Genomic DNA, 26,809 nt, shown 5'->3' with positions numbered 1-26,809 from the left:
AGCCTCACTCTCCTGTATTAGAGAAAATGTTGCTAATATTTAACTTTCATAATACTTTGAAACAGTATAAATAAAATCAGTTTTTAATTTCTTAGCACAGTGCTGGACACTCTGCATCTGACCCATTAATACTTACTAGCACTGAGCCTGGTGGTACACTAGTGTAATCCAAGCACTCAGATGGTGGAGGCAGGAGGATCTCGAGTTTGAGGCCAGCATGGACCACATGGCAAGACCCTGTCTAAAAACAAACAAACAAACACCAATTAACACCTATACTAAAAACTGGGCCTCTATTCCCACCCCCGGGGTAGAAAGTTGGGCTGTGAAAGAGACTAGAATCACCATAAAACTTGATCATCAGCCCTCAGGGGTAAACTGAGGCAGCATGCTCATAATACAGCTGAAGACACAGGGACCCAGGAAGCCTAAAATTCTCCCAACACCCCAGCATTCCCAAATACAAAAAGGTGGGTGACTCTGTCTAAACATGACTTTCCCAAGGGCCTCTCTCCACTTAGTGACCTCCGTGTAGATCATGCCAGGGCCCCTGTGGTAGGACTGACTCATTAAATGTCCATATGCAAAGTTAGAGGGGCAGAAAAGCTGCAGAGCCCCCTCTAGCTTGGCTTGTGAGGGTGACAGGTCATATGCCCTGACAGGCCTTTACCCAGGGAGAAAAATCTTTCTAATAGCCCCAAAGAATGCCCTAATCTGACAACTCATTTAGCAGATTATTGGGCCTGGCTTTGATCTCCACCAGGCGTAATGAGTGCAGCTCTTGGGCCAATCAGCAGCCATTAATTAGTACAACAGCCAGCAGCAAGGCCTGCCCAGGAATGGGACCCTCTGCTTGCGAACTGGGAGTTGGTGGATACGAGTCGGTCTTTGAGTAAGTCAGATCAGGGTCACCAGGACCAGGTCTGGGGTCCCTCTGGGAAAGTGCTCTAAGCTGGGCCTTCACATGACATAAGTGATACTTGATGCCACCCAGGGACTGGGCAGTGAGGGATGGCCCCCGTTCCCTGCAACACTTAACCCAATAATGAGAGCACAGCTCTGACTGGGTGCATATCACGTGATGTGTGACACCAGAAAACACCCCACCGTGATGTGCGGCAAACAGCCAGAACCACCCACCCGGTTCTGTACCTGGCCTTCTCCTAGAAGGCGGGACCCAGCCTTTAAATGACTGGCTTTCAGCTCCCTTTTCTAGGGCCCTTCCATCCCTCCATGTGGGCCTTTGGGACCCTGGAAGCAGATGGACAAGAGACAGTAGGTTTTGGGCCCTATGGTTTTATCACCCCTAGAAGCAGTGGGACCAATCCTGAGGTCCCATATTAGGGCTGGGATTTCAACAGAGGTGTGGCCAAGGAGACAGATGGAGAGGAACTGCGGAGGTGTTCCTGAGTAGAAGGATCTGGGTCAGTGCGGGTGAGTTTCTAGACTCAGCACTGAAAGACCTGTATTCTAATGTTGTCCTCTGCCAATCAATAAATAGCCATGTGACCTTGGGGGCAGTCACGTGACCTCTGAGCAGTAACTTTGTCCTCTGTTAGGAGGGGATTGTTTTCCATATTGACATCTAAGTTTTTGTAAGCACCCAAACACGGAGCTACAATTAATGCATTTTAAAATCAATGAAACTAAGCCTTTTATTTTAACTTAAAAAGTTAATGAATATATTATAAAACCATAAGTAAAATATATGCTTAGAGAAATATAAACATTAATCCTTATATGTCAAAACAAATGATTAGGGTACAAGAAGTTTTTTTAAAAGAAATCAGCATTCTAAAGATTAGAAAATATGGGGCATGATTCAAGTGTTACAGTGTCTGCCTAGCAAGGCCCTAGGTTCAATCCCCAGTTTGGGGAAAAAAAAAAAGTGACTCTCTTTAAAATGCCTTTCCTTCTTTCCCAGAAATCACATAAACACATCATTTTTTAAAGCTGACAGACATACAAAAGCCAGAAAAACAGTATTTTAATAAGTCATCTTACTGACACACCTTTAGAATACTCTTTCCTCTCCAGTTTTGGCTTCCTACTCTTTTTTGATTATGCTAGCATTTGTCAATGGTTTTATAATGCTGGAGGAATGGTCTTCCCCCCAGCAGAGCTGAGCAAAATGTGTACTTGGTTATTGGGAGTTTAGAAGCATTGATTTCAGTCTCACAACTAAAGCTGTGTGAAATTTTAGGATGGTTGTTGTATTAGTCAGTATTCTTCAGAGAAACGGAGCAAATGTAATGCATAGATAGTTCAGTCTGAAGGTGTGAAAATGGAAGTGTCCAAGGACTGAACATGGTTGTCCCAACCCAGAGAAAGCAAATGTACCCTTTCTCTGCCTTTTTGTCCTATTTAGCCCTCAACAGACTGAATGGCATCTAACCACACTGGTGACAGCAAAGCTTTACTCAGAGCCTACCTCAAATGTTTATCTCTTCCAGAAACATCCAGATACAACATAAGATGTATTGACTTTATGTCAGAATTTAAATATTGTTGATTTTATATCAAGTATTTCAGTTGTAGAAGATGAAGAGAGTAGCCATTACTCAAAGGCTTTACTTCTGGAGATGGGATTATTGCATTTGGGTTGTACAGGGATAGGTGGCATCATGACCTTGTTATTGTCTTTATTTGGAGATTAAGTATGGTTTAAGAAGATGCATATGGGTGCCAGGTTAACCAAGAGTGGGCTTGAGATGGTTCGTTTTATGTCAGCTTGACTGGGACCAGGGATACCCAAATAGCTGGCAAATATTATTTCTGGGTGTGCTGTGAGGGCGTCCATTACAGAAACCATGCCCACCTTGCCTCTAGAAGATGAGTGTCACCACTTGACTCCTGCCACCAGGATACAATTGATGCCATTGAATGTAGGTGTCCAATTGAGTGGTTGTGGTTCCCACTGAAAGGTCAAGCCTGCAGAGAAGAGTGACCACAGAGCTCTTCCAAAGTGCTAGGACTTCCCTCACCAACCTGTTTCTCTAAGTATTGGTAAGGGACGTCTTTTGGACAGTGTGAGGGAGCAGGTCTTAAATGACAAATCCACTCCAGCGCGCCAATCTCCTAAAACTTCTGAATCCCTTCCTGCATGCTCACGGAGGAGGCTGGCCTCTCCACTTCTCTCATGGTGGGATGCTAGAATCCTTTCAACACCCCCCTCACCACTACCACCTGAGGTGTGCTATTCAATGCAGAATTTCTGCTTAATGAGCTCCAACTCTACGTTCCTTCTACCATTACACCCTCAATACCCTTTCAGATTTCACCTCAGATTCTCCTCAGATTTCACCTGCATAGAATAGAAAACTCAAGCACAGTGGACCCCCCCCGCCATGGGGCCCTCTGTGTACCTCACCTTTACCTGTCTCCTGAGACATGAGTCTGGTTACAAGTCTAGAAGGAAAGAAGGGACAGGGGCAGGAGAGAATCAGCACAGTCCTATATAGCAACAGCTTTAGGAGGAGCCGCTATCATTACCTTGGGCAAGGAGGATTTATCTCTACTACTGTGGCCAAGGAGGCCACTTCTGCTAGGGTAGAAAGACCATTTCCACTGGGCATGGAAAGGCCTTTTCTACTGGCAAAGAAGACATCAGAATTCAGAGACTCAATGGGATTACAGGTGTGAGCCACCACACCCAACTATACTCCTTGCTTCTTCTAAGTGGTCGATGAAGAGTATCTAATGAAGATACTTTGCAATTCTCTATGTACTATTAGCTCTCCCTTTACTACTGAAAATGGAGTCATTAGCATCTTTCAATCTAATCAGATTAGAGAGCCAATTTCAGAAAACCTATCCTTAAAATTATGTTTCTCTAGTCAAGTATGGTGGCGCATGCCTGTAATCCCAGTAACTCAGGAGGCAGAGATTGGTAGGATCTTGGTTTTGGCCAGCCTTGGTAAAAAGTTTTGAGACCCCCCATCTCTGCTAATAAGTTGGGCGTGGTGACACATGCCTGTCATCCTAGCTATGAAGTAGGCATCCACAGGAGGATCACAGTCCAAGCTGGCCTGAGACCCTATTAGAGAAATAATTAAAAGCAGATGGGAGGGGTTGGTGGAGTGGCCCAGCGGTGAGGGCACCAGCCTAGCAAGCATAAAGCCCTGGGTTCAAACCCCAGTGCTGCCCCACCCCAAAAAAGTTCTTCTAGAACCACTCTCAGTACTGAAATCAAGATTAGTCAGGCTTTTCCTGAGAAACAGAACCAGTAGGACAAAAATGGAGAGAGAGATTATAGAATTGGCATTCGGAAGTCTCTGGGGAGCATTGATGTCCAGAGCAGAAGATGGGTGTCTCTGCTCAAAGAGAGAATAAGTTCGTCCTCCCCCTGCCTTTTGTTCAGGCCCTCAACCCTTACCATTATCTTCATTAGTGAGGACAATCTTCCTGTTTTATCAAATCAAGAGCTACTCACTTCTAGAAACGAAACACCTAAAAATAATGGCTTACAGCTAACCTGGCATTCCTTAGCCCAGCCAAGCTGACACATAAAATCAACCAGCACAGTTGTCATTTGGGAGCAAGCCTCCAACAAGTTTCATATATGAGCTGTAAGATTAAAAGAACGTTCCACAGACAAGGCGCTGGCTCTGTACATTTCAACTCTTGTTTCTCTTCCTCTTTCCATGCTTCCTGCCCCGAGAGCTACAGGACACACTCTCCCCAGGTGAGTCAACACCATAGGAGGTCATTTTCCTGGAACCCATTCATGCCCAGTGACTGTAATAGGCACAGAGGTGACCAAGAGCCACATTCATGAAACAGTATGTGCATACATCGCATCCCACATAAATACATCCTGTTTGCCCACCCTACAGGCATCTCCAACTCAAGTTTCAGTAAGCTTGATCCCAAAAATACCCACAGTTATTCCAGTATAACCCGACAGGAGGGAAAATGTGACAGGGAACGTCAGGATGAAAAGAAATAGCAACTTTGAATGATCATGGTTGGAATAATATACTTTTGCAAATTTTACAAAAACCTGAGGCCACGTGAAAGCATTGCCAGTGCTCCGCCTGAGGCTGTGGAAGGAGCAAGTGAGAGGCCCAGCAAAGGGCCACAGTCCTTAGAGATTAAAGAGACGCACAGAAGGGTAATTACCAAGGCGGGGCCTCGGAGCTGCTGCCTCTGGCACAATTATCTTAACAAGTTAAATTAGCCCCAGATAAACCTGCACCTAATAAACCTGGGCTGCTTGTGCCTGGAGCCCTCACTAGGGAGGACTTCAAAGCCCAATGCAGGGTCATCAGAGGTGGCTATCTCCCCTGGGCCCCAGGCCCATTCGAGGACTGCAGGCCAAGGCAGGGCCTGACTCTCACCTTTCCCAAAGCTCCAGCACCCGCTCACACAGGAACACCCACACCGATTCCGGTACAGACACACCTTTGCTCACCCCAAAGCCCTTCATACGCAGAGCATCATCTGGCAGAACAGGCACACCTACACGCAGGCACACGCACGTGCACACGGGTGCGCACACACCTGCAAGAACAATTCCAAGACACAGAACCAGGTCTCCAATAAGCCTGAGCAGAAGAGGACTCCTCTTTGAGGGAGGAGGTGGGACAGGTGAGGAAATGGAGAATGTTCTCCAGGCACAGGTTGGGAGCCATGGTGGGGAACCAGCCACTGCCTTCCTTCTTTTGGCCCACACTAGAGCTCAGGCCCAAGGTCCTGCAAACGGGATGCTCACTCCATCTCCCTTATTTGACTACATCCATGTGACACAGCCGAAGACCCTCACCAGAGACCAAAAAGATTGGCTGTTTGATCTTCGACTTCCAGCCTCCAAAACTGTGAACTAAATTAATCTCTTCTCTTTATAACTTAACCTGACTCAGGTATTTTGTAATAGAAACACAAAATTGACTAAGACATATCTAAGAAAACCCTGGTCTAGGCGGTAGGAAAAGATGTTCAATTAGCATATCCAAGAACTCTGTGGTCAAGCAGTTATGGACTGTGCCTGGACCTTACCAACTCCACACGTGCTGGCTGGAAGGTTGGGCTGACGTTGTCACTGACCCCAGCCTCCTCCCCAGGATGAATGGGAAACAGTGGGTGTGGGGGAAGTGTAAGAGTCTTGACCCTCCAGTGCCTATTGGGCTGACTGAGGTCCTGGTCTGCCTTTCTCAGGTCTTGGGGCCCAGAGACCTTCCCCTCAGCCCTGGCTTCTCTGTATCAGGGAAGTACAAACCCCAGGCTTGCCAAGGGCCTTGGCTGATGGACAAAGGGTATTCAAAGAATGCCAAGTAGGAGGGAAGACCCTGGCCTCAAGAGAGCTGGAAGACAGCAAGGACGGATGAAAGCTGCAGCATCTTCAGCTGAGTGGGGGCGGGGCTCATCGTACTGCATAACCAGAGCCGTGAGCCTGCAGACCCGCCAGAGCTGGCTGGGACTGGGCCAAGGCTTTGAGGCTCTTCCGTTCAGGAAAACCCTGTTCTCTGTCCTGAGCCAGAGAGAGAAGGAAAACAGGAAACATATGTTAGGCAGGGGAGTCTGAGCACCCAGCCCCAAGAAGCCCCCAGGGAGGGCCTGCTCCCTGGAAGGGAGTTCCCCACCCCACCTGGGGAGCTGCCCTGACCAGCCTAGGGGAAGAGAGGTATTTAACAGGCTTCTAAAAGACCCAGGCTCTGGTAAGCTGGACATCTACATTCTTACCTACAAACTCCTGTGCAACTTGGGGCAAGGAGCTCAGCCTCTCTGGGCCTCTGTTTCCTCTTTTGCAAAATAGAGGTGATTGTCCTTGTATTCCTCTCTGCCTCCCTGACTCACTGGCTGTGGAATCATAAAGTAGCATACACATAGAAATACAATTGGAAATGTCAAAGACATTCTTTCCTCCTCGTCCTTAAAGCCTCAGACTCCAGGAAGCCTTCTTTGATTGCCTCAAAGGGAAGGAGTGTCATGAGAGTCCCTCTGGCATTCACTGTTTGCTCCTCTATGAGGCGCCGGACACAGACTTGTATGAGACAGAAGTTACTGGTGTCTGTCATCTTGTCCACAAATCATGAGCACCTCTAGGCCCAATGGCCTTGTAGTTCTCTGTCTTCTCCCTGCGGTCGCAGGTGTGTAAGAAGCACTGGCTAGAGGTGCAGGACCTGAGGATCCATGGTGACTTGGGATTTGACCAGCATAGTGACCAGGACACATGAGGAGAAGGCCCCAGCAGAACTCTCTGAAGTCCCTTGAGCTGCCTGTGGCCTGGACAAGGGGGTCTCAGGAAGCTTTTGCTGGTCCTGCCTTCTGTTGCCCCCATCCCTGCTGACCCAGACCAAGGCAGACTGGGAAGCACTCAGGATGCCCAAAGTGAACAAACCATGATGTGTGTATCATTTCCTTGACACACACAACCATGTATCCACTGGTGTCATCAATTTTCCTGAGGGAGTATTCGTGTTTTTTCCCAATCTGTTCCCCTGTGGAGCCCTCTCGGAGCCTGATCTGAGCATGGCGACCAGCAAGCAGCTTAGAGAAGAGCTAAGGTGACTGGTGTGGAGAAAGAAGGCCAGGCTGTGGGCTCAGGCCTGCGTCAGGGTGAAAGCTGGCAGAAATCCGTTCTCCCCTCTTAGATACCATCAACAGTTCCTGGCCACCTGGCATGGGGACATGAGACTTGTCCTCACAGATGGAGTATATATGCATACATGGTAGTTGGGACATCCAGGCCACAGTGGTCAGAAGAGCTTGTGTCTCCTCTACCCACTCTCTCCTGTCTGCTCTCTGCATGCAGAGAACTCTGCAGCCAGAAGCAGGACTAAGCCTGGATCCCTGACCACATGGATGTCCAGCTGCTGGCCAGGAGCACCACATTGGACTATCCTGTGAGGGAAAATAAGTCTCTGTTGTGTTTGGCCTCTGAAATTTTGGAACTTTTTTTTATCAGCACACACTACCCTTAGGCAGTTACTTTATGGGCACAAGACTGCAAGGACAAAGTGGGTCCAGCTTTCTGCGGCGGCCAGCCTAGCTCCAATGCCTAAGTTGGAATGTGGTCAGGCCCACTCCCTCAGCCTTGACCGTCAACTGGCTGCAGTGGGGGTGAGGGGTGATTGGAGTTAAAGCAACGGAGAGAAGAGCTGTCTGAGCCTCACTCATCTTCCCACTCCCAGCATTCATCTCAGCCCCTGAGCAGCCCACCCATGCTGGCCCATCCAGCATGGGATCCTACTGGACACCTTTCTGGATTCCAACTGTTGAAATCGTGTCCTGGGGCCTCTCTACTCTGCCTTGGAGCACCCCATGATTGTACCCTTCCCCCACCCCTTACCTTTCCAGATACTCTCAGTTCTGCCCCTTCCTTCCTCAGAGGCCTCTGAGCTCTGTGAAAGCCCAGAAGCCAGATGGCACCTGCCCAAACCAGGCTCACAGTAGAGCAATGCCTCCATGCTAACGGCTTTTTTGTGCCTCATTCATTTGACCTTCACCATAAGCCTGTGAGGTGAACACTGGTTGCCGTCCTGAGTCTGCGCAGACTGGGCGTTATGATTCCTATTCTACAGGTGAAAAGAGAGACTTCATGAAGAGGGTGTGCTACTTGCTGGTCTCATAAGCTCATATGTGGTAGGATGGCCTAGAACTGAAGTCACGTAGACTCTAGACCCTGCTGTGATGTCACCATGCCACATTGCCTCAAAGTCAGAGGTGTGCAATGAATGTGATAGGTGGAAACAATGAGACAGATTTGCAAGAGCCAAACACAGACCCTTGGGTTGGGGTTAGGTGGCCCTAGGATATTCTGAGGAGGCTTCTGGGGATGGGTGGCATTTGGGATTAAGTCATATGACCTCACTGAGCCTAGTTTACCTTTCGGGGTTCTGCCAGTTGCTCAGGAGTGTGTATGTGTTGTGTAATCTTCATGGGCCTAGACACAGAAACACAAAGATTCTCTTGAAAACAGAACCATTCAATAGAGATAAGACCTAAGTCTTATCTCTATTGCATATGCTATATGCATAATTTTAATTGTTCTAGTAGCTACATTTAAAGATGGAAAAAGAAACATGAAAAACTAAATAAGACACATGAGCAATTAATATCTTTTCTTTGATAGGAGAAATGCTATCATTTGAGCTGTAACCAAAGTAGGATGAAAACTAGTGAGCCTATGAAGTCTAATGTGTGTTCTATAGGAACAACACATCTCAAATTCAGACCAACCCATTGCAAGTGCTCAAAAGCCACGAGTGATTTGTGGCCACGGTATTGCACAGCAGAGCTCCGGCCTGGGTGTGTGAGGTCAGGGATTCTCAGCATGGTGGCTGGCTCTCAGGCCCTGGATGGCTCAAGTGCCTGGGCCTCACTTTGCAGAAAACTACCCAAGTATGTAAGGAACGCTCAAGGATGTAAATGCTGCATAAACACACACCACTATGTGCTAAGATTCAGGGAAAGCCACACATGGTTTTAATTGCTGCAAACTTGGCATGTGTTTATACTTTTCTATTTACAGTAGGCCCTACAAGGAGGCTTGTAAACAGCTCAAGGAGCGCCAAGTAGCCCAGTGCTCCACACAGCTGTACCGCATTCCCTGATTACCCCAGACCCTCAGGTTACAAGCAAGCCCAGATTAAACCAGACTGTTTTCACGACTCAGAACACTGCCTGTGAAATGTGGGGGTGCGAAGAATCTGAGCAAAGAGCTAGGTTTGGAAATTGCTGCCAGCTGTGGCATTTGGGAGCCAAGGATGGGGATACTGCCCCACAATGAAGTCCTGAATTCTGTCCTGTGTCATCTGGGCTCTGTGTCTCAGCCTGGGGGTATCATCTAGGAAAAATGCTCCAAATAGGTAAGTTTAGCAAGCAGAATGAGAGGGACCTAGAGGAGGCTGAGCCATTGTCCTCAATGTGTGACCCAAGCCGTCACACAGGGCCCCTCAGCAGGGTGCTTACTCAGAAGGGTCCTGCACTTGGTTTAATGCTCTGTGTCGCCATCTTGAAATTGTTAGTAGTTTTTGAACCATGAGCTTGCATTTCCATTTGCACTGGACCCCACAAATTGTAGAGCCAGTGATGAGTGGAGGCCACTGCAGGCACCAAGGTCCCTTCTAGGGAAGGGTTGAACATTCTGAAGGTGGCCTTGCAGGGATCAACCTTTGCTGCCTTCAGCAGAGTGCAGGGAGACCATCTGGAGGAAAGGCCTAGCAAGAACTGGAGGAACTGGGGAGAGGCTGGCCCTGGAGAACAGCACCAGGATGTTGTGCATTTTCCAAAGTTCAAATCACAATGGCCTCTTTTCATTTAAAGAAAAATACCATAACCATTTCCTACCAAAGGTTAAGTCTTTATACTTAAAAAAAAAAAAAAACCCAGCATATTTTTAACCTACTGAGGAATGTGCTTTTTAAAGCTGGCTTCCAGCTCTTCCTGAGACTGACATTCCCTCCCTCTGCTCATAGAGAGAACCCTGGGGTCCTATAGTAGTGATAAGTATCCCAGAAATAAACTGTCCCCAAAGTTGGTCAGGAAGGAGTTGGTGCTAGTGACCATCCCTGGTTTCACACAGGACTCACCGATCAGGGCAGGAGCTGCTTATGGCAGAACCCTGTACCCCAGTTCATTTCAAATAAGAACCTCCACCTCTTGCCTGGCCATACATTCCTCCAGTCTTGCCTGGCCACTAGCTTCCACCTTCCTGGCTCTGTCTACCAGGAAGCAGAGAATCCATTGAATTTCTGGCCTAGACAGGGAATGAGAGGGACTGTGTGGGTGCCCCAATGTCACAGGAGGCCGGAGCAACAAGGCAAGGAGGAGCCGGGTGAACCTCTTCACACCACCCTGCCCTGTCTGTTCTGCCTGGACCCCTGGGAACTGAACCCAGGACCTGACCCATTCTCGCACTACAACCCACTTCTTCACCTCCCCAGCATTTCTCGCCTCTCTGACTGCACCAATTCTCCCATCTTTAATTGGGCTATTCTCAGGTACATACAAACATGTGCTAATAACCCCATCCTAAAATACATGTGCACCTGACCACTCCCCAGCCATTTCCCTTTACAGCAAACTTTCTGGAAAGAGTTATCTATACTTTGTATTTCCAGTTCACTCTCCTTTGTCCTTTCTCTCTTTTTAATTTTTTAAATGTAGGCTGAATGAGTTTCATAAAGTGACTGAACCATGTGAGCAAAACTCAGAAGATGAGCCTGAGGAGCATCAGGAGCCCCGGCACCTTTGCCAACACTTCCCTTCCTCCTGTGACCGCCATCCTGCCTGCTAACACTCTACTAGCTTTGCCTGTTTGGGGACTTTACATAAATGGAGTCAGATAGCATTTGGGTCTAGGTTCTTCACTCAGAATTGTTTGTGAGTTTCTTCCACGTGTGTGATATAGTGTGGCTTTATTTATTAATTCTCATTGCTGAATAGTATTCCATTGTATAACTATATCAATACTTATTTACCCATTCTATTGATGATAGACATTAGGTTATTTTCTGGTTTGGATTACTGTCTAATATTCCTAAAAACACTCTCATCCATGACTCTCGGTATATTTCTATAGAGTATATGCCTGGGCGTGGAATTGCTGGGTCACACAGAATGCATGTGTTCAAATAGTTTTCAACTTACATTCCACCAGCAATGTATAAGGACCACAGTTGTGTCACATCCTTGCCAATACTTGTCATTGCCAGTCACACACATCAGCTCTTCTCCGGTCTCCATTCTGCCAGCCTACCCTGAAGATGTTGGACTTGCCATCCTCTGTGGTAGCATGAGCCTCCATGCGTGTACACATACGCACGTGCAACGTGATTGTCATTCACACATGTATACATACATACAACCATTGTTCTGTTTTCCTATTTCTCTGAAGAATCCTAATGTAATTCTCCATTTCAGGTTGACAAAAAGTCTTTTCTCAGTTTAAGAGTTTTTTCAATTAATGTGTGTTAACTTTTATTAAATAATGTTTTAGGATGATCCCATGCCTTTTCTCCTTTAATGTCATAAATGTAATGAACTACATTAATTGTTTTGCAAATGTTAAAGCAAACTTGCATTTCTATAATAAACCCAATTTGGTCATGATTTTCTATCTTTTTTTGTATATCTCTGAGTTTGGTTTGCTAATATTTTAAAAGAATTTTTGTATCCATATTTGTTAGCTAGGTTGGTCATTTTTCCTCCTAGTTATATCTTTGACAGATATCACTGCTTTATATCAACTTGATAAGCATGTTAAAAAAAATGCTTCCCGTTTTCCTGTTCTCTGGAAAAGATTGGGGAATGCTGCTGTTATTTCTCCCTCTAAAGATTGGTAAAATTCACTATTGAGGGCGTTTGGATCTCTTTCTTTAATAAGAAGAATATTAAGTAAGAACTCAGTCTCTTGCAGGGAGCCAGTGGCTCACACCTGTAATCCTAGCTACTTGGGAGGCTGAGATTGGGAGGATTGCAGTTTGAGGCCTGCTGGGGCAAGTAGTTCACAAGGCCCCACATCCAAAATAAGCAAAGCAAAATAGACTGGAGGTGTAGCTGAAGTGGCAGAGTGTCTGCCTGGCAAGCATGAATATTTGTAAATGTTTTCTACTTATGCCATATTTAGGTTGTGCTTTTTTTTCTCAAGGAATTGTTATATTGCATCTACATTTTCAAACATATTGGTGTAAAGTTATTCAAAATATCCTTTTATTATCTTTTTGTTTGGTTGGTTTTGGTTTGGCTTTTTGAGTCAGGGTCTTGCCATGTGGCCCAGGCTGGCCTTGAACTCACAATCTTCCTGTTTCATTTCCCAAATGCTGAGATTAGCAGACTTTCACCACCTTTATTATCATTTTTCTGTAGGATCTGTACTAAAGTCCACTTTCTCATTACTGGTATCAATTTTGTATTCTCTCTCTCAGTTTTATTTTCCTGATTGATTACACCAGGAACTGTTAATTTTTCTGGTCTTCTCTGTAGAATGGGCTTTGTGAAGTTTTTCTATTGTTTATTTGCTTTCTATCTCTATTTATGTTCATATCTTATTATTTCTGTCATTCTACTTTCTTTGGATTTAGTTTGCTTTTTTTTTGTCAGTACTGGGATTTGAACCCAGCTGTACTCCCTTGTCCTTTTTGCTTTTGTTATTTTTTCAATAGGGTCTTGGATTATGCCCAGCCTGCCTGGGCATAATACACCACAATCCTTCTACCTATGCCTACCTTGTAGCTGGGATGACAGGCATATACCACTGCATCCAACTTTTTATTAGTTGAGATGGAGTCTCTGGAATTTTTTTGTCCACACTGGCCACTCCTGATCGTTGCCTCCCGAGTAGTTAAAATTACAGGTATGACCACCAGGCACAGCAGCATTTTTTTTTTTTTAGCTTCTGGAATTGGACATTTAAATCATTGGTTTTCAGCTTTTCTCTTTTCTAATGCAAGCTTGTACATCAACAAATAACTGGTTATTCTTCTTGAAGTCAAAATGTTTTCTAATTTACATTTTGATTTTTTCCACAAGTTATTTAGATAAATATTGCTTAATTTGAAAACATATAGGATTTTCCAGCCTTTTTGGTGCTGATTTGAAGTGTAATTCTAATGTAGTTGTAAACATATTATATTGGGTTCCAAGCCTGTTGAGATTTGGGTTTCAGCTCACATAAGTTCAATTTTTGTAAATGTTCCACCTATCCTTGCAAAGAATGTATATTTGAAGTTGTTGAAAGCAATGTTCTGTATATGTCAGCTAACCCAAGGTTGTTAGTCCTGCTGTTCAGATCTTCTGTATCTTGACTGGGTTGTTTTGTTATCTGCTTGATCTATCAGTAAAGGGTTTTTTTTTTTTTAATCACCCATGTATATGATTGTGGATTATCCATGTCCCCTTTCAATCTTGTCATTGTTACTTTCTTTGAGTTAATATTCTGAGGTTCATCCAACTTTTGAAATCTTTTATCTTCTTTTGAACCTGGTTATCATTATGAAGTTTCACTGATTCTCATAAAAGTTTTTTGTCTTAAACTCTATTTCATTTGATATAAATATTTAAATATATAATTATTTGATATAAATAATTGCTAAATTTTTTCTTCTTTCTGTTTACTTATATTTAGGCATGTGGCTTATGAGCAGGAAATAGTTTGGTTTGCTTATTTGCTCTGACAACTATGCATTTTAAGTGGTGTGACAAGCCAATTATATTTATTTTAATTCCTATTGTATTGGGTTTTAATCTACCACCTGATTTCTTTTAAACTTGCCCCATCTGTTATATGAGCCTTTCTTACCTCCTTTTGGATTGATTTAATATTTTTATAGTTTCACTTGGCCCATCCTTCTTAGAATAATGCACTTGATATTTTTAATGATTGAAGTATTTACCTTTACTTATCAAAGTCTGCATACACATGAGTACTTCTGCCACTTCTGGATAAGTGCCTTCCCTATCAAAACTTGTAGCTCCCAATGTAACTGCACCTACCACAGCAGTGGGAGAAAGAAGGCTCTACACATGGCAGGCTTATTTAGCAGAATAAACACTGAGTTGGAGTCATATCTACATCCTTCCATATCAAGACTTCAAACTGTTTTAACTCTACTTACCACCACCCTCCAACATGTGCCATTATTTTTAGATATTTTAGTTCTCTAAGCATTTTAAATCCAAAAGATATCACTTTTGTCATGTATGCAGGAATAATCATTTGGGTTGGCACACGTTTACCTTTTCTATTACTCCTCATTCCTTCTTACATCTCTGGGATTATATTCGAGTTCATTTTCCTTCTGTCTGAAGACTCCACTCCCTCCCACCACCACCATCAGTATTACCTTTGCTTAGGTCAATTGGTGATAAGAATTATCAATTTTTTTCCTAAAACTGCCTTTATTTCTCCTTCCTTTTTTAAAGGATTTTTTCTTCACAGAATCCTCTCAGGAAGTTACTCTCACCATTTGATCCAGCAATACCACTCTTGGGGATATACCCAAAAGACTGTTACTCCAGAGGCACCTGCACATCCATGTTTATTGCAGCACTATTCACAATAGCCAAGTTATGGAAACAGCCAAGATGCCCCAGCACTGACGAATGGATTAAGAAAATGTGGTATCTATACACAATGGAATTCTATGCAGCCATGAAGAAGAACGAAATGTTATCATTCGCTGGTAAATGGATGGAATTGGAGAACATCATTCTGAGTGAGGTTAGCCTGGCTCAAAAGACCAAAAATCGTATGTTCTCCCTCATATGTGGACATTAGATCAAGGGCAAACACAACAAGGGGATTGGACTATGAGCACATGCTAAAAGCGAGAGCACACAAGGGAGGGGTGAGGATAGGTAAGACACCTAAAAAACTAGCTAGCATTTGTTGCCCTTAATGCAGAGAAACTAAAGCAGATACCTTAAAAGCAACTGAGGCCAATAGGAAAAGGGGAACAGGTACTAGAGAAAAGGTTAGATCAAAAAAGAATTAACCTAGAAGGTAACACCCACGCACAGGAAATCAATGTGAGTCAATGCCCTGTATAGCTATCCTTATCTCAACCAGCAAAAACCCTTGTTTCTTCCTATTATTGCTTATACTCTCTCTACAACAAAATTAGAAATAAGGGCAAAATAGTTTCTGCTGGGTATTGGGGGGGGGAGAGGGAGGGGGCGGAGTGGGTGGTAAGGGAGGGGGTGGGGGCAGGGGGGAGAAATGAACCAAGCCTTGTATGCACATATGAATAATAAAAGAAAAATGAAAAAAAAAAAGGAAGTTACTCTCAGAGATTTCATTATCTTCTGGTTTTCATTGTTTCACTGGAGAAGTCCGTTGTTCATCTGGTACATCTTTCTCTCTGCCTTCTTTTAAGATGTTGCCTTGCATTTGTTTTTCAGTATGTAGTTGGTCACCTGGAAAAGATGAGAAGCAATATGGGAACTGGGGAAGCAGGTTTGCTTCTGTGACCTCAGACCTAAAACTGTATTCTTAGTTAAGCTCAAAGGAACTCCTGAGAGATGGCCTGAGAGATGGCCTGAGAGATGACCTCAGATTAGTGGCCACTAGAACTTGAGATCTTTTCCAAGGAGGATCTTAAGTCTGACCACTGAAAAGCAGGATACTAACCCCAGGGTTGGGTAGAGTAAGATGGAAAGAAGGGAGTGGAGGCGATCCCACCTAAGCCATTTGCTCAGGGCACTGAAACTTCAACCTCACAGTCAAATTGAGTGGAGTCACTAAAAACTCAGCACCAAGAGGACAGTGATTTTGTCTGTTATGTTCATTGCTATATCCCTGTCTCCTAGAAGACCACCTGGCCTGTAGCATGTGCTCAAGTCATACTTATCAAATTAACTGAATAGAATGAATCCTGGGTTCTCACTCACTGGACTCTTCTCTAACTCCACCAAGCAAGTGATGTATTTGCCCAGCCAGACACTCCTCATCATCCCTGAGTAATTAAACTCCAAAGCCCCTCCTTTAAAAATCCTCTAACTACATGATCCACCTTCCTGGATCTGCCTAGTGATGAGCTACACAGCCCTTACAACACTTGCAAGAGAGAAGTCTATAGCCTCCAGCTTCATCTCATACCTGGCCTTCATTTGGGATGTTACAGTAACACACAGGGCTTGTATACATATATCCAATAGCCATGTAGTATTGGTTCAGAAAATGTTTTCATGGGAAAACAGAGGAAAATTCTTCGATGGAATGTTCACCTAAGAAGTTGTGCCTTCCCTATCAAAACCCAAGGCTGCCAATAAAACCGGACCTACCATGCCATTGGCAGAAAGAAGACTCTAGGTATTGCAGGTTTATTTATCAGGATGGATGCTGGCTAGGAGTCACACCTCCTACTTTCCTTCATCCACACAAGGCTGGAGTATAGCAAACAGCAAAGAAATCGAGCTGCAAAAACCTGCCCACTAAACTTTGTATTTAAAGTCTACCCTTGGAAAATTACTAACAGAAAACCTAAGGGTTCCTGGACTGAGTGCCCCAAGAAGAAAGGGTGCTAATGATATGGGACCACATGGGACTCAAAAGAGTTTGCAACAAGAGGAGGGTCACAAGAACAGGCAGAGCCTGTAGTCAGCCAGAAACCTGGGCTAGAACATGGATTGGAACCACTCCTTTCTCAATCCCCTGGAAATAAACAGCAGACACATATGTCATATTATGTCAGATTGCTGTGTCTATGTCTGTGCCTGCCTGTCTAAAGAACTACGGATAGGTCACTTTGTAATATAAGTTCCTTTCTACTCAATGAATCCCTTCTGCTGCCATTACTGAATTCTGAGTACAGGCAGGGTGGCTCAGGTGGTGGAGTGCTTGCTTTGCAAGTGCAAAACCCTGAATTCAAACCCCAGTCCCACCAAAAAAAAAAAAAATTCTCTGCTGAGCTCTGAGTATAACAATCCCCTCAGATACAGCTGAAGAGACAGAGATGAACCAGTGAACCAATGTACTTCAAGTGAAGACCCCAAGTCCACAGTCCACTGGACTCGCCAGGGGCAGAACCAGGCTTGCTCCCATCTGGAGTGGTATGTGTGCTACATGACACACACACTGTGGGTTGTTTTCCCTCCCAAACTGGTCTCTCCCTTTCTAGACAAAGATAAACACACCCTGAAAACTCAGCTGCTGATCATTAGGGGAAAGAAAAGAAACTCACAGAATTCAGAACTCTCTTTTACAAATGGCCAGAAAGGTGTTAGTTGGTATAAATAACTATGTCTGACATAGGACAGGATGCATTTCTTTGGGCACATCCAGGTTGGTCCTTGGTGCTCTCAGGCCTGACAAAGCTGGGCCCTTCTCCTCCTCACCCCTTCTGCCAAGAAGAATCAGTCTCACCCCTCAAAGGATGACCAGCTGCGGTCTGTGCTCTTTACAGTCAATCAGATGATACAATTCATCCAGGAATCTTCCTGGTAGCCCTTGCAGGCATGAGGACATTGAACAGCCCCAACTGAACCCATCCTCCATCCACATCCTATCCTCTTGGCCCCATGGAACAGAAGGGTGGCTGAGGGGAAGCTGAAGCGGGCATTTGGTTTTTCAGCAACTGCTTTGATTTTTTTTTTGTTTTGTTTTTTTGTTTCTACAGAAGAAAATACTCAGGCTAATCCCAGAGGAAGCAGGGAGGAGAGAGCTGAAGGCTATTCTGAGGCTGCCGCTCCCCCCAAAGGAAGGGAGTGCACAGTGTGAAGAGGGCCCTGCCCTCACTTCCTGGAATGGACCTGGTGGGATGCTTTTTGCATTCTGCAACTATTTTTCAATTATATTATCTCATTTTTGATTCTCACAGTAACCTTGTTTATGGAAAGAGAATTGTCTTAGTCCAGCTGCTATAATGAAATACTATAAGCTGGCAGTGGGGAGGCTTAAACAACCAGTATTTATTTCCACAGTTCTGGAGCTGGGAGTCTGAGATCAGGATACCAGCCTGGCAGGACTCTGGTGAGGGCTGTCTTCTGGGTTGCAGACTGTCAACTTCCTCTCCTACGGTTACATGGTGGACACTGTCTTATGTCTTTTTATAAGGACATTGATCCCATTCATGAGGGCTCTAACCTTATGACCTAATCACCTCCCCAAAGGCCCACCTTCTAATGACATCCCATTAGGGGTTAGGATCTCAACCTATGAATTTGGGGTAGACACAAATTTTGGGCCCTCAGTAGGGTGACTATCCCCATTTTACTAGTGAGGAGACTGAGGCTCTGAGGTATCAATTAATTTATGAGAGACAGATAAGGAGAGAATCCTAAGGCAGGCTCTCTGATTCCAAACCACCTCCATGTGCTTCTTTGAGTTTTGACCTTTCCATACCCTTGTGCCCAGAAGCCTTTATGGGCCACATCACAGAAAAGACCTAGCCCAGAGTGAAAAGAATCCAGTCCCTGTCCCAGTTCTGCCAACAGCTGGTTGTGTGGCGTCAGATATATCCCTTGCCCTCTCTGGGCCTCAGTTTCTTCAGTTGCAAGTGATGACAACAGTCCTTACCTTACCTACCTCTAACAATTGATTAAAGGATCAAGTGGGGTGCCTTATGGGAAATGATTTTGTAAATTCTAATGTGCTTTATCAATATGGAGCTAACCATATTATCTTCATGGCGGGAGTGAACAAAAAGGCTCCCTGCCACCAGCAATTCAGCTTCTAATGAGTCTTCTCTTTTATTAAAGGGCAGACCCTCCTGAGCTAGGATGTACCTCTAAACATGTTATTTACAAACATGTTATTTCAATTATGAGCCCCTCAGAGCAAATGAGCTATCAACCATCCAGGGTTCAGGACAGTGGGTGGAGGGAACCTACAGAAGAGCTGTCCTTAATAAAAACCATGTGATCTATCACATTGGACATAGTCAAAAAATGGTGTCCTCAAGCTGTGGGAGCCTTGAGGACACCACTGAGCTCTGAGGCTCTGAGAATGGAGCCAGCTGAGAATAGAGGAGAACAGTCCTCCCCTCTTCCACCACCACCACAGCACAGCCCACTCACAGGCCCCACACAGAGATGCCCAGGCCTCAGCAGAAAGTGTTCTGCAATCTGGGCCTACCTCCCTGGTCACCCCATCCCCTAAGAGGCATGGCTCACAGGGCTAGGCAGGATGTGACCACTCAGACCTCACCCTTCCACAATGCATGGCTTGTCCCCCGTGCCCCCAGGCTTGCCATCCTACTTTGTAGCAACACAGGCAAAATGGATTCACCCATGTACCCAGTCTGGGCTCTACCCTCTTCTGCTCCAGATGGGGGTGGGGAAAGGTCAAAGCAGCAGTTTGCAAAGTTGATCTGCTTCTGTCTGTCTCTCTCTCTCTCTCTCTCTCTCTCTCTCTCTCTCATACACACACACACACACACACACACACAACTTTCCTGTGCCCCTTTCCACATCTGAGAACTTCTCCCCCCAGCTCTGGTGCTCACAAATGACTCACTACACATGGTCTTTTTGACTTACCTTCAGGTCTTCCCAGGAGGAGTATGAACATGGACTCTAACTTGAGGCTCAGGCATCTTGAAAGAGATGATGTCATGGAGGTGATGTCATGAGACTGAGTTGATGAGAAGAGGATTCCCACCCTTCTACAACCCATTGAGTTTATAGCCATTTGCTCCTGCTCCAGTCCTATGGCCCAGGACCTAAGAACTCCGAGAGCTCTACAGCCTATATGTGAACCAAATGGGGGGAATTGGCCTTCCTGTGGGGACCAGCGGGGACATCTGCAGGGCACATGGTGAAAATGGCCCCTCACTAACTAACAGCTCATTCTCTAGGTCGTCCTGTCCCTTCCTGGGAGTTGGCTGCAGCCGGTTCTCCTATCCCAGCCTCAGTTCAGTCAGGCCTATATTGAATAAGGAAGAAATGAATGAGGGCAAGTACAAGGAAGCCATCTCCCAGCTCTTCAACAAAGCTCGGGTTTTGCTCAGTTCTGTTTATTGTATTCAAAGCATGTTACAAAAATGTTGTGTAGCCGGGCGGGCGCGAGTGGCTCACACCTGTAATCCTAGCTACTCAGTAGGCAGCGATCAGAAGGATTGCCATTCGAAACCACCCTGGGCAAATTGTTCGGAGACCTTATCTTGAAAAAAACCATCACACAAAAGAGCTGGTGGGGTGTCTCAAGATGTAAGCCCTGAGTTCAAACCCCAATACCTCAAAAAAAAAAAAAAAGTTATGTAATTAAAGAAAAAAAGAAGCAGAAAAGTCCTTTGGAAACAGCTTGAGATAAATAGATTGATTCCCTCAGCTTAGGGCAAACTCCTCTTGCAGCCCAGAAAGCCTGTGCTGGTGTCATCCTTCACTGGGGAGAGTGGCCCCTGGGGGCCAGGCTGAGGTCCTGATCAAGAGGTTTAAGAGGGAGGTAGCAGAGCAGCCTCTTGGGCAGTCTTGGTCCTTTACCTTCTGGTGATGGCTGAGAGCCACAGTCATTCAGACCCCTTCATGGCAACAGGAGATATGCTGCTTCTCTGTTCACCACCTCATCTAAGCCACTACTCTCCCCTCAGCCAGGCCAGCCCAGCAAGGTCCCATCCAGAGCTCAGGGCCTTGAACTCTGTAGGTAAATCCTTACCTCTTGGGGGGATTCAAGGAGGAGGCAAGAGTGGCTGCTGTGAGCCCCTGTTGGAAGACAAGCAGCACAGCCCTACCACAGTTGCTCTTCTCATCCACAGCTACTCCCCCCACTTCCTGCAATTGGGTCATCCATCCCTGCTCCAAGCCCTGGGACCTTCAATGACTCCTAAAGGAGAAGTCTTCTTTCCCACCCCATTGACATTGCCACCATGTGACTGGCCTTGGCCAATAACAAGTGAAAGTACAGGACAGGTGACATGTCCTTGCAGATGTGGTTAGAGTCAATGTCATGCTGCTTTCTACCAGCCCTCTTCTCTTTTCCCCTCTCTGAGGGAACCCAGACAAGGTGGGGTCCCAGACCAAGAAGACAGGAGGGCAGAATGAGAAATAAATCACTATGTTTTAAGACTCAGACGCACTTATTAGCGCAGCTTTACCTAGCACATAGTGACTGCTGCAGGGCCTTGTCCTCCTTCAACTGGTCCAGTTTCCAAAGCCATGGCTCTTGCCTACTTGCCTATAATCCATGGTCAGAGACTCTTGCTCTGTCTTCTTTGTCTTGTGTGGAGGCCTCCCTCATGTCCCCCACAGATCCTCTTAGAATCCGGCTATGACCCACATCTGATGGACCCCCAGATAGCTACCGCATCCCCACTGCCATGGCTTTTATGGTAAATTTCCAGCAACACTCTTACTGAATTTCAGCCTCCCCTCAACTCACATGGACACTCCAGATGTCTTTGCCACAGACAGATACCAAGACATCTGAAAAAAGCTAAATTCAGGTGCTTCCTCTGCTAACCCCATGGGGCCTCCATCTTCACTCTGATGCTCTCCCCTCCGCCCAGTTGGGTACAGGGACAATTTCAAGGTGACTTTCTCCAACTCCCATGAAATGAAGCAAGTTCCCTCAATCAATAGCACACCTGACCAGTCTTCCCCAAACCCTTGTGCTCAGAAAGGGGCCCAGAACAGTCCCTCTGTCATTTCTTGGAACCTCCCCACCTGGAGGGTGGCAAATCCTGTTCTCTAATCTTCCAGGCCTGATCCCACCCCCCCTTCCATACAGTCTGGGTTTCCATACCATTAACTCAAAAACAAGTTGAGAAACTTTGCTTGGAACCCAAAGATAGACACTGCCTTCCCTCTCCTTCCTGGGCCATCAATCTGCAGGCTTATATTCTGGGTGGCAGCCTGAAAGAAAGCATGATTTAAAGGATGATATTAAACAGAAATCTGGGAGCTGGGTGTGGTGACACACATATCTATAATCTCAGCTGTGTGAGGGGCAGAGATAGGAGGATCATGGTCAAAGGCCAACCCCAGGCAAACACTTGGGACCCTATCTGAAAAACAAACTAAATCAAAGGCTGCAGGAGTGGCTAATAGGTAGAGCATCTGCCTAGCAAGTGTGAAGCCCTGAGTTTAAGCCAAAGGAAGAAAGATGAAAGATCTGAGGCTGGGGGCATAGCTCAGAGGTAGAGCACAGGCCTTGCATGCCCAAGGCCCTGCCGCACTGGGAAAAAAAAAAAAAAAAAAACTAAAAGAAATCTGTTCAAATGATTGAGATGGTAACTTCTACGTTAGGTGTTTTGTAATCACGTTTTATTTTTTTAATTTTAAAAATGTGTGATCAAATTTTTTTTTTAAAAGAAATCAGTTCAAAGTAAATTTCTTTTTGCCAACTAATTTCCCCTTTCCATCACCATATGCAGAGGAGATTTGAAGTAGGTGGCCAGGCACAGGTCAGGACCTAATTCTTTACTTCTTTTATGTTGCTTCTAACAGTATTTCTGTCTCTCTTTCTTCGGGATTATTTGAGCCATTCCTGGCCACATTCTCCTAAGAAGGACCGGGGCTTCACCCCCTGTCCACCCTGCCATGCCCTCCTTCTGTGACCTTCTTGCCTTTGTCTGAATAAGATCCTCAAACACTCGGTCACTGGCACGTGGAGCTCAGGCACGTGTACTAATACACTTGACAGTGTTCAGGAGATGGAACGACTGCATCAAATGGAAGACCAACCACCAGCGGCTTAAGCAAGGTCTCAGTCCCACGAAATGAGAAGAAGGAAGACTGGAGTCTCAGGCCAGCCCAGCGTGGCCACGATGTTATCCAGTCCCCTTGCTTACTCTAGCTTTCTCCTGTCTCTGAAGGGTTGGCTTCTGAGCTTATGCTCACAAGAGAGTTGCTGAAGTCATGGCTATATCACGCCCTGGGCCACGCAGGAGGAGAGCACTCCCTTTTAAGGAGCTTTTCTGAGAGCCCAACCCAACAACTTCAGCTTACCTCTCATCCAGAACGGCCTGTGTGGCCACCCCTGGTTTCAAAATGAGGTACTTAGGCTGGGCCAATCACCACACCGTCGCAGAGTCAGGCTTGTACATAGCAGGAGGAAGAGGAGAGATAAGAGTTGCCGGGAACTGGCAGCTCTCCCACACAATTCGTCCCAAGGCTCCTGACAGAGTCCTTCGGCTGGTGATGTCCACAGCCTTCCATAGACTCTTCTGCCTTCGCTCAGCACTCAGATGACAGACCCGTCTGCAAATGGAAACAACTCATTCCTCTTTTTGTTACTCTCTTCCTCCACCCCTATGCTATGGTCCTGCATTGATCTGTAAAAAGAAAGAAAAAGCAGCGACTCTCACGGTTATTTATATGTGCCTTGGGATGAGTTTTCCATGTCTTACTCAAATCACTGTTTTTCATTGAATATTGTCATTTTACATTTCATGAGCACATGGACTAACTCCTGAACTCAACTGAGTTCAACCACTAAGAGTCTAGAAGTACCAAATTCAGGGCCTTTCAAGCGATGGGTGCACCCGGGGACTGTTGTTTATTTGGCTTGGGCACTAGTCGTTATCAGTAGTCACAACAATAGCCATTTGATATCTTTGTGATACTTCAGAGTTTGCAGAGTTCCTTTCTACACGTTATCTCACTTGTTTTTTAAGTAACCCTTTTAAGTAGGGCTTCTATAATTACTTCTTTTTATAGATGAAGAAACAAGACCAAGAAAAGGTACATCGCTTGCCCAAAGGCAGTTGATAAGAATTTGGACTTGAACTTGAAAGCAGGTGTTTTGACTTCAATTCTAGCACTGGGCCATCAAACTTTAGTCCTTGATTCTCTGACTGTGAAAATTAAGAGATTAATTTAGATGAATTCTGACACAGAGCTTTCTGTTAGAAATAGAATATGTGGCACATTTATAATTCAAAATTTTCTAGCAGTCACATTTGAGAAATAAAAAGGAAACAGTTGAAATTAATATTAATGATAGAATTTTATTTAACTCAAACTATAATTTCAATATGTAATCATGATAAAGATACTAATAAGAGATTTTGCATTCTTTTCCCTCACATCTGTAAAACCAACTGTCTGGATGGGGTGGTGCATGCTTATAATCCCAGCACTATGGTAGCTGAGACAGAAGGATAGAGAGTTCAAGGCCAGCCTGGACTACATTTCATGACCCTGTCTCAAAAAAGCAAAACAAATAAAAAAAACAAGTTTCTTTAGACCAAGTAACATTTCATTTGCCATTTTCACATTTTCCAATACCAAAACACCAACAAAGACCTTACCAAAACCTTAGGACCGATACTTGTGAATACTGGGCCCTCAAATGATTGTAAGCACGCCACAGAGACTAACTGGTTGGAAATGTGCTGTTGCGGCGGGGTCCGTCCCTTGCATCAGTGTGATTTCTCAGACACATAGCAGAAACCACTGGCTAGGTCCCTGGGGATAGGAAACAGGCTACAGAATTTATAGACTCTGATTCTTCAGAAAGTAAACAAAGCAAAGAAGAAGATAAAAACAAAAAAGAGTTGACATGTTTTTCAGTTGAAAGTGGTAAGAAAGTCCAGTGGGCAGGTGCGAGGTCACAGGATGAAGTAACCGAAGTAACCGAGGAGCTGCTATCAGAGGTCACCAGTTCAAATAACCATTTGGCTGTTAATTCGGCTCATGATCAGAACATTAGGCGGGAAGTTTACGATGCCTTAAGTGTGCTAAAGCACGGAATATAATTCCCAAGGAAAACAAAGAAATCAAATGGATTGACCTGCTTACCAGTTCCGCTGGGGAATACCAAGACCTGGAGACAGAAGCAGAGGTAAAACAAGCCACGCAGAACCAGCCAGCCACAGGAATGTCTCCTATAGCAATCCGTTTTCAGAAACCTGGTACAGAGAAACCGGCAAAATGAACGACAGAACCAGGGCCCTGTTTTCTGGGCTCTATCACTCTGCTGCCTTTTTCATTTTCTTTTTTTTTTGGCAGTACCAAGGTTTAAAGTCATGCTCTCGGGGGCTTGCTAGGCAGGCATTCTACACCTTGAGCCACTTTGCCAGCCCTGTTTTGTGGGACTGTCCTTTGGGCTGAGCTTAGGCAAATGCAGGATCCAGAAGTCATTAAATCACTGATGCCAAAGACTTCAGAAGGTCACACCTTGGGTATGACCACAGTACCTTCTTGTTAAAGCAGGGACTGCTTTTGAACCCTCCCCGGACAGTTTTCAACGTAGACCTGGACCTCCAGTGCCACCATACCCTGACTAAGTGGAAACCAACAGTTAGGTTTGGATGCTGAGGTGGCCTGAGCAACTGGATAGCTCCTTCCCCAGGTCACCAGTCTGCCAGTGAGACCTCGCTCGGCTCTGAGTCCCCAAGTGAGACCCTCCTGTTCATTCAGTGATGAGCATGAAGAATGTCTCCACCCCACAAAAAAGACAGAAGAAGCAAAAAAATAATAACAACAAAGTCAATGTGTTCATTGCAACATCAGCAATGAACATCTCAATTTAGACTTACCATACTTCAGGAGATCAAAAGCCACAAATGACTAATGACCGCCATATTGAAAGTTAAGTTTAAAAAGTTAATCTTTGAGGTTTAATGGGTTGGTGGAGTGGCTCAAGCCGTAGAGTGCCTGCCTAACAAGCATAAGGCACTGAGTTCAAATCCTAGTACCACCACCTAAAAAAAAAAGTTAGGTCTTGAAGTTTAAGATTTAATGGCCAACTTATTTAAGGAATTATCTAAAATAGTCATTGCTACACATTGTTCCAATAAAGCGCAACTCTGGAGTATCTCCAGTAGAAAGCCTTTAATTTGAACATCACGGAGTGTTACTGCCATCTGGTGCCACCCCTCTGAATTGCAAGCAAATTCCCCTAAAGGAAACAATCTGGTTCAACCAAAGCCTGTTCTGACCACGTGTTATCCAGGGCAGCTTGTTTAAACAAAACACGTTGCTGTAATATACACCATCAGAATCAGAAGGACACACTCCAAACATCCATATTTTTAATAAATCTTGTGTAATCTTCTTGCCCACTAAAATTTGAGAATCACTGATCTAAAAGACATTCCTAGATAATGCAAACAGAAAATCCAGTGGCAACAAGTGTCATGGGACTCTCTCCTTTTCCTTGATGCTGATCTATACTTGGAGATCTGCTGTTCCATGGAGTTGTGTTGTTTATAGATCGAAAAAAAAAAAAAACCCTCTTCCCAATACAACAACAGTGAGAAGAATCCACCATCCAATGACTTTTAAAAGACACAGGAGCCAGACACCCACAGGTGGCTCACTCTGGTAATCCTAGCTACTTGGGAAGCTGAGATTGGGAGGATCACAGTTCCAGGCCAGCCTAGGCAAATAGTTCGAGAGACCCTCATCTCAAAAGTAACCAGAGCAAAATGGACTGGAAGCATGGCTCAAGAGGTAGAGCACCTGCTTTGCAAGCACGAAGCCCTGA

The 26,809-nt window shown here is 45.2% G+C and overlaps 1 long non-coding RNA gene across 1 annotated transcript; it reads right to left on the bottom strand.

Annotated features, from left to right (window-relative positions):
* Positions 1-15,650: 15,650 nt before the first annotated feature.
* On the bottom strand, positions 15,651-23,629 carry LOC141415025 (uncharacterized). The gene is made up of 3 exons (XR_012440044.1): positions 23,326-23,629; positions 19,921-19,976; positions 15,651-15,858 (listed from the first exon to the last, which is right to left on the bottom strand). It is a non-coding gene; the product is annotated as an uncharacterized lncRNA (long non-coding RNA).
* Between the last annotated feature and the right edge of the window lie 3,180 nt (positions 23,630-26,809).

The sequence above is a fragment of the Castor canadensis genome, chromosome 12 (assembly GCF_047511655.1).
Source record: "Castor canadensis chromosome 12, mCasCan1.hap1v2, whole genome shotgun sequence".
Classification (NCBI taxonomy): Eukaryota; Metazoa; Chordata; class Mammalia; order Rodentia; family Castoridae; genus Castor; species Castor canadensis.
The sequence above is the reverse complement of the archived record's forward strand: the minus strand, read 5'-3'. Positions and strand labels throughout refer to the sequence as shown.